Source organism: Phalaenopsis equestris, unplaced genomic scaffold (genome assembly GCF_001263595.1).
Source record: "Phalaenopsis equestris unplaced genomic scaffold, ASM126359v1 Scaffold000002, whole genome shotgun sequence".
NCBI classification, from domain to species: Eukaryota; Viridiplantae; Streptophyta; class Magnoliopsida; order Asparagales; family Orchidaceae; genus Phalaenopsis; species Phalaenopsis equestris.
In genome coordinates, this window is record NW_018164444.1 from 29,578,657 (window position 1) to 29,587,992 (window position 9,336).

Here is a 9,336-nt window from a genome sequence, read left to right on the forward strand (position 1 = left end):
TATATATATATATATAAGTCAATTAAATTATTTAAAAATACTCCTTATCATATACATATATATATATATATATATATGTATGTAAATACACAGGAATTGGGTGATATGCACGAACACGTAGCTTTTTTTAAATTTTGACCTTTATTCTATCTCATTAATTGAAAATCACGTTGATAAGAAAGGAACTTCCCGTTCTTATTTTTAAAAATGCCCATTTACATGGATACCATGTACTTTTTATTTATTTTCACATCTAACACCTAAAATTTTACATTTATGTTCCTAGCACCCAGATTTTTAATATTACAATAAGAAAGCACTTTTCTTTATTTTTATAAGAAAAATATATTTTTTTTCATGCAAACACCAAGATTAAATGTAAAAATCAAAATTTTGATGTTATATCTATAAATATATGAAAATTATTTGGTACACAACTAAATTTTTCTTTTTAAAAAATAATGTATGCATGCTTCTGAATATATCCCAAGCGATGCATGTTAGAAAATTTACAGTCGTAGATCAATGAATTATCATCATAGTTGCAAGTCAATACAATATGAACTCAAGTAATAAAAGTGAAAGATAGAAAAACCAGAGGTTTTTACGTGAAAAATTTTGATAGAAAAAAAACTATTGGGCCTGGACCAGTTGAAATGCTCCACTATGAATTGGTAATTACGCACATGTCATTTTTCTACGAGCGAAAAATGGTTATATTGTTTTTTGAGTTATAATAGTCATACATAGAAGAGCTCGTTGCCCCACGGTATGGAGCACTCACAAAGGAGGGTAGTTGTTGAAGCATCGATGCACCGTCTTTGAGGTTGGCGCGGCGTTCATATAATGCACTGCTCTGTAGGATTCTTCGGGACTTCTTGATGGCAATTGTTGCTTTGCACGGTGCTTCGTCGGTCTACAATGCAAGTTTTGACTCCGCTTGGATTTTCATTGTAACGAGTAAAGAGCGACCGAGGGACAGTAGTTGGCGTCTGCAGGAGCAAGAGGTGTTTGTCGGATCTGTAGTGCAGAAGTGATTTTGGACTTCAACTCTTCTTCAAAGCTTCAGTCTTTTTATGGCTTAAGGTCTAGGTTTCTTCTCAAGAGGGGGGTAGGGTTATTTATGAATAAGAAAGACATCTAGACCATTCCATCAACCATTACAAAGATATTCCTTCGCTCGAATGACCTTTGGTGGACTTGTGAAAGTCTTAATAATGTCGAAATTAAGTGATCTTAAACTCGTTGAATTCTTCTCGCAAATACATTTGATTTGACTATAAACTTATTAAATTTGGAATTCGTTTGACCTTCCAAATATATACAAAAAGCTTTAAAAGTGGTTTAAAAATAGATTCATTTAGGTTACATTTGACTTTGATTAAACGAATTTTGTTATTTAAAATTTTCGATTTCGTCCCCACAGCTTCACAATGGTGGACTACATTCTATTTCACCCGTATCACAGTAGTTAAGAACATAATTTTCTTTCGTAACATTGCGAGTTTGATTCGTACAAATTACCCTTTGAACTGTCTTTCCCAAAATAGGAAAAAAAACCCAACCCAATTATTACTACTTGATAGCATGTGTTGTATTTGTATATTTATTTATTTGTCTTAACCGGTTTCAACTTGATTTCCAAATATAAGTTGGAGTTGGATCGAATTGTACACCTTTTTGGAAAGAGGGTCCGCCCCTCAGTCAGACTATGGGATTTATTGGCGATCAACCTTTTAAATATATATAAGTTCACGATATTCAAAAGGAAAATGGACTTCAAGATTATTGATTGTAATTGAATGGTTGCTTTAGTTTTGTTGCATGCCAAACTCGATTTAAACTAAATCAGTTTGCAACCTAACATATGAGGCAAAAGTGACAGATATGATATTAAAATTTAGGAAGGACTTCACAATTATTAGATTTTCTTTCAGATGGTTGTAATAAATATTTGAATTGTCATCTAAACATCGTACACTCATCCTAAATAAATTTAATAATTTTTAAATTTATTCGAACTATTAAATTACTCGAGTGGTGGCCCCGAAAAATAGAGTGGGCGGCCCGCATCTATGTCCGAGAATAAGAATGAAGAAAGAAAGAAAAAGATTGATTTGTTGGCCGCTTTAATTTGTATGCATCTATGAGAGTTTCTAAGATTTTAAGTGGTTTTAATCATAAACTAGTGCAAATGTCACCATTGGCTTCTCGAAACTAAGTTCTTATGGTTGTAGACAATGTATCTCTATTCACTAGATCAAGAGAGGTCATATTAAGATTTGTATTTTTATAATGATTTGCATGGCTCAAGTGGTGCCAATTATTTTTTGTTAAATACAAATGGATGTGCTAATGTCATCATTAGTTTTTAAGTCATTTGGTTGAGGGAGGATGTGCTAATGTCATCAATGTGTAGGATCATAATCAATCACAACTTGCTACAAGAGGTTACCGATCGTAGTCCCCGATAGCGCTACACATGACTAAGAAATATATAAATCTATTTTGTATTCTGAAAACATAAAATTATTTATAGAAAATAACGAAAAAATAAGCAAAAAATTTTATTTTAATTTAATATTGTTAACAAGTCAGAGACAACAACAACCACAACTGAATGAAGAACAATAGAATAATAACTAAGTTGAACATCTACTAGACAAATAATGATAGTAAACAACTACAAAATAGAAACTATACAAAACCAATAAAAATACATATACAAAAACTGAAACATCGAGAATAGATTTAGTGCTGAATAAACTGCTCCTGTGGTAATGATCCTCCAAACATTCTATCAGAGCTTGCTATACTAGCTATCAATAAATGAGAACTACAAATAAAAAAAATTCTCTTCCACTGTATGTGAAATAATCACATGTGAAAGCAAATCTAAGGAACTCCAACACATGTAATGGAACATCATCTCCCAAAAAATTATTCCAAGTAGATGATTAAAGGCTAAAAAAAATTCTTCAAGAGTGTCAACTAGTCACAGAGGATGTAGTAGAAAGCAATATGAGTTGTGAGTCATGTAGGTTGTAGATGGTCACTTAGGCTCTAACATGAGCTGCAATAACGTTCCTAGGTCACATACGCTAGAGTTGAGAGCTGCATGTGTTATGAGTCATGTAGGCTATAGTTGGTCACATAAACTATCGTGGTGAGTTACAATAATGTACATAAGCCATAGAAGCAGCGTTGGGAGATACACAACTTTGAGCCCCATAAGATGTAGTTGGTCATAAAGGCCATAGTGGTAAGCTGCAACAATATTGGCGGGACATAGACGCCGGACTTGGGAGCTACATGCGGTGTGGACCACGTAGGTCATAGTTGGTCACATAAGTTGTAATGGTGAGTTGAGATAATGTGCATAAACTGTAGAAGCCAGAGTTTGAAGATTCATGAGCTATGTCCCTTAGGCCATAGTGATGAGCTACAACAATATACGTAGGCTATAGTTGCTAGAGTTGGGAGTTACATGAGTTGTGGTATACATAAATCGTAACTGGTCCTATAGGCCATAATGGTGAGTTCTCGTAATGTTCGTTGTCCATAGAGGCCAAAGTTGAGAGTTGCATAAGTTGTGGTCCATGTTTTTTATAGTTGATTATATAGGTCATAATGGTGAGCTATAATAACGTTCATAGGCCAATGAGACTACAGGTGGGAGCTATGTGAGCTGTGAGTCACCTAAGTCGTAGTGTCGGTTCACAATAACTTTTGTAGGACATAGAGACCAAAGTTTGAAACACACGAGTTGTGGACCGCGCAGACCAGAGGAGGTCATGTAGGCCATAATGAAGAGCAATGAGAAGAGAACGCCAGGGGTCCAATGAAAGTCGTTGTATTTTTAGCGCACAACATTTGTAATAATTTGTTAAAGGAAGTTATCGTGGAATCTTTGATACCATGTTAACAATGATCCCATATTAGGAGTATGTCATTACACCGCATGTAGGGTATGTTGTTATACCATCTTCGGGGTGTATCATTACACCATATTCAGAGTTTATCTTTACACCGTCTTCATGGTGCATCGCTGCACCATCTTTGGGTCTTCGGAGTGCATCATTGCATAGTGTTTAGGATGATGCACTGCTTTGTAGGGTGTTTTGTTACTCCGCAACGTACGTTGTGACTATGCAAGGGCCTTTGTTGCAATGAGTAGGGGGCAATCAATGATGGTCATTAGTGTCCAATATATGGTGGTCGACGATGATTCATAGCTGAGGTTGAAGGAGTTCGTCTGGTCTTCAAATTTAGAACGACTCTCGGATTCTCCTTCTTTTCTCGATCTAGCTCTCGATCTCTAAGTTATTGTGTGTTGGAAAATTCACCATGGTAGAGTAACAACTTAACATCTTAGCATAGGACTGTGATTTGACTCACACACACAAATAAAAGAAAAATAAACAAGCAGAAGGCACCTCAAATTTTTGTATGAAAAATTCTCCAAAGGGAAAAAATCAAAGGACCTAATCCATTTTAAATAATCCACCATGTAATTGTAAGTACTTAGGCCAACTCTTCTCTTGAATTAGAGAATATGAAATTACAATATTGATGTACAATTGTACAACAACAACAACAGGCCATTATCCCACTAAGTGGGGTTGACCACATTAATCTTTTTTTATCAATTGTATCCTATTAAATGCAATATTTTAATTTAACTCTAATAAATTAAAATTTTTTTATACAACTTTCCCATGCCTTTATAGTTCTATCAGTACCTTACTTAAAATAAGTTAAATCTAAAGCATCTACTCTTATAACCGGATCATCAAATGATAGAATCATCTAAGACGACTCTCTCAAATTTTGTTCGCCACTGCATCTACACCAAACTTTTCTAAGATACATTTGTTTCAATATTGTAGTTCAGTAAAAATAGAGGTAATGAGCCGCAAAGTTTATAGTTGATTGCTAAGAACGTGGTAGACCATTATGAATGTTGTAAACAATGGTTATAAAGCCAACTTGTCATACATGTTATAGTTCAAAATTGTAGTAGTAGTTGGCTATGTAGACCATGGATAGCTGCTTCAGAAACGTTGGCTGGCCACGAAGAATGTAGTATGGAGCTGAAGAAGCTATGAGCCATGTAAGCCGTAATTGGTTATATTGGTTATAGTGCTGAGCCACAATAACGTCAATATGCCACATATCTCAAAGTTGAGAATTGCATGAATTGTGAACCACGTAGGTTGTAGTTGGTCACATAGGCCGCAATAGAGAGTTGTACAGAAAGAATTCATAGGTTCAGATAAATTCATGTTTTTTTAGTACGATAGTTGTAAGCAATTATTGCAATGATTCATTCTTAGATCCTTTATGTGGCTTTATTGATAATATGATTTTGAAAGTATGTTGTTACACCATCTCCAGAGTGCATTGTTGTATTGTATTCCGATTGTGTTGTCACACTGTCTTTGGGGTGCGTCATTGCACTGTCTTCGAGGTGTATCATTACATCGACTTCATGATGCATTGTTACACAATGTTCAGGATGATTCACGGCTTTGAGGGTGCTTCGTTACTTTGCACATACATTATGACTATACAAGGGGCTTGCTGCAACTATTAGGGGCAGTCAACAATGATCGACGCTAGTCAATAGCTGTAGAGGTAGAAAGTGTTCACCAAGTCATCAAATCCGTTACAACTCTCGAATCCTCCATCTTCTCTTCCCGTTCTAGCTCTCGATCTCATTAATAGAGTTCAGGAGCTGCCTTCTCTGCAAATAAGGAAAAAATCTAGACCACTCCATCAGAAGCCTAGAGAGATTTTCACAATCAGACGACATATTTTGAACATTTTAGTGCTTTAATAACATCAGAATTGAGCGATCTTGAGCTTGTTTGATTTGTCTCATCGAGATGCTCAATTCAAATATAAGATTGTTAGAGTTGGAGTCCTTCTTATCCTGTAATGGACCACCTAAAATTTCTAAAAGTGATTTAATGTCTTAATACAAGCTTAATTTGACTCAGATTGGATCAATTTTTGTATCATTAGGTCCATCTCGCTGAGCTGGCCAGTTTGACATTACCTAATAATTTAGTTGTATTGTTTTATAATTTGGCTATATTTAGCTCTTTAATTTAGTGAAATTGCCTACTAATTTAGTTGTCTTAATAGGTATCACACGGGACAGTAGATTGAAAATTCTTATATTAAAATTAATATCATTGTATTATAAAATGAACTAAAAATATGTTGAGATTAATGCAAATGCTGACGCTCCGAGAGTAATAGATTCAATCCACGAAGCAATATCATTCTCTAACAATCTAAATAACCCACAAAACAACGTTTCTATAATTAATACATTAAATAATAATTAATATATTAACTAATAATTAATATATTAACTAATTCTTCAATGATTCATCTTTGTAATATTGCCTTATATTTTAATTGTATTAAAATACATGACATGAATCACGTGATGCATTAAATTAAAGACAATTACAGTAGAACTAATCACATCCTAATACAAAACTTATTTAAAATATATTTATTAATTCTACTAATACGTATATTCCTAAATGAATCATGTCATAATTGAAATGACAACTAATGTGTCATTTAGATATTTTAGACATGCCATTAAACGTGATTTAGTTAGTGTAACTAATAGTAGGTATATAGGTAAATGATATGATAACTGATAAGTAGATATTTTAGACATACCTTTAAACTAGATTTAATTAGTCTAATTAATCATGTAGTGAGTGATAATAAAAACAATAATTAAGCGGGATCAAGATCTATACATAGCCTAGTCCATCAGTATCTTATCCATAGCTGCTCAACCAGAAGCAAACTAAGCATGCCGACTGTGGCAAGCATTTCTATGGAACCAAGCCTGTGTTATGAAAAAAAACGACGACAATAAAACAAAAAAAACAGATCGAGAAAATTACACCAGAAAAAGGCGACACAAGATTTATGTGGTTCGGCAAATTGCCTACGTCCACAGAACTGCAGAGGATTTTATTAGCTTTGAGGATTACACCGTCGACCACGTCGACTTACAAGAAAGAATTCTCTCTCTCTCTCTACTCGTCTTCTCTCTCTCCCCACAATTTCTCTCTATCTCTCTACCCGAGAGCAACCATAGCTAAAGGGAGCATGCAACAAAAGCTAATTATTGCAATTTTTCTCTACCCGAGAGCAACCATAGCCAAAGGGAGCATGCAACAAAAGCTAATTATTGCAATTTTTCTTCCTGCAGCAGAAGAGGTGGTTTTGGAGAGAGCCAATTTAGCTTTGTGTTAATCCATTATTTAAAGAAGTATTAGCCCAATTAAGAAAGCCTTAATTCACGGAATTACAACAGAGAAAAAAGCGGGAACAAAGTTTGGCGGGATCCACTTATGGAGAAAAATCCTGGCAATACTTCACAAAGGGAACTAAATTAATTAGCAATTAATTTCTGATTACCTGTCATAAAAAGAGTTGACATAGCAAGAGGTGGACCAGGCTCCACCTATTCAACATATCTCCCACTTGGAGACTGGGACACCGAATGCACTATCCACTAGCTTCATCGTCCTTTTCCTCAAATGTGATATCCTCCACCTCTGTAACTCAAAACCCATGTCTTCAAGCTAGAAGACCAACTGAACTTGCACACAACTTCAGTTTCTCAAGAGTAACACCTTTAGTTGTCATATCACCGTCAACGCGGCCTTGTACCTCCAAACTCTTTCGTGGGTTACTCATGATTCACTTATAACTCCCACTGCATGGGCAATATCCAGCCTCAGCTGAAGGCCCTTTTCAACAAGTCCAGTCTTGTACCTTTTACTGTTATTAAGCGCAGTCTTCACCCGGTACACCAACTTGTTATGCAATGTCTTTTTCTCTGGTGAAAGTTCTGTCAGCTCCCACTTGCTAGAACTTTTATCTTGCAAGATTTCTTCATAGCTCTGTAGTTCTCCACTATCTGTCCGTACAGGATCCAGTTTTCTTGTCTTTGGCGCTCTGTCGCTTTTTAGGAAACTGACTTTCTTCTGCTTCCCCATAATGCTCCTCTGGCTCATGTGTCTACGCCTGAGTAAACCTGTAGTCATATATAGTGTGTCAGTTTTCTTACCCCGAGCCAATACTAGTGCTCCTTTAGTCACCTTCCAGGTACTATCTGAGAACACTATTGAATGACCACCCTCATTGAGCTGCCCAACAGAAATTAGGTTTTTCTTCAATTCAGGAACGTGTCTGACTTTTTGTAAAGTCCATTTACTCTTGTTAGGGAGTGCAATATCAACGTCTCATATCCCCACCACATCTAGAGCTTTTCCATCAGCCAGATATACCTTCCCAAAGTTACCTGTAACATAATTCCACATTAACTCCCGGTGGGAAGATGTATGGAAGGAAGCACCAGAATCCAGAATCCAGTCATCAACAGAACTATGAACTTCCAACAATAGTGCATCATGTATCTCTTCAATTACAATATTAGCATCATCGTTCTCCTTCTTGAGATTCCTGCAGTTCCTTTTTATGTGGTCAGCCTTGCCACAATTCCAGCAGGTTGCCTGCTGACCAGACTTTGATTTTGATCTTCCTTTGTTTGAGTTCTTGTCATGTGATCTCCCTCTAGAATCAACAATCAGTGCCGAACTCGAACCCGAGGTTTCACCAGAATCTTTCCTGTGCACCTCCTCAGCCAAAATCAAATCACGTATATCATCATATTTCCGTTTAGATTTACCTGCAGAACTGTTAACTGTCATTCTCATGGCTTCCCAGATATTTGACAATGACGCCAACAATAAGGTGCACCTTGTTATTCGCTGATGGCTTTTCATACATGTCTGATAAAGCTGTCATGAGATCTGCAGTAGTCCTCTCCTTAATGACGTTATGAGCAACTGATCTTGACAGGGTTAATCGAACAACCCCAGAACCTGTCGATCCAACAGATTCCATTCCGCCTCATCCAGCTTTTCTGGCTTCTTTCCCAGCAACGGCATGTGAAGTTTCTTCCCATAGAGGTAGTCCTCTATCTGCATTCTCCAGTAACTAAAATCTGTGCCATTGAACTTCTCAATCCCCGATGTCATCACTTCGTTTCCGCCCATCGTTTTCTTTCAACCTCGAACCAAGCTTTGATACCAGTTGTTATGAAAAAAAAATAACGACAATAAAACGAAAAAAATAGATCGAGAAAATTACACCAGAAAAAGGCGACACAAGATTTACGTGGTTCGACAAATTGCCTACGTCCACGGAGCTGCAGAGGATTTTATTAGCTTTGAGGATTACACCGTCGACCACGTCGACTTACAAGAAAGAATTCTCTCTCTCTCTCTC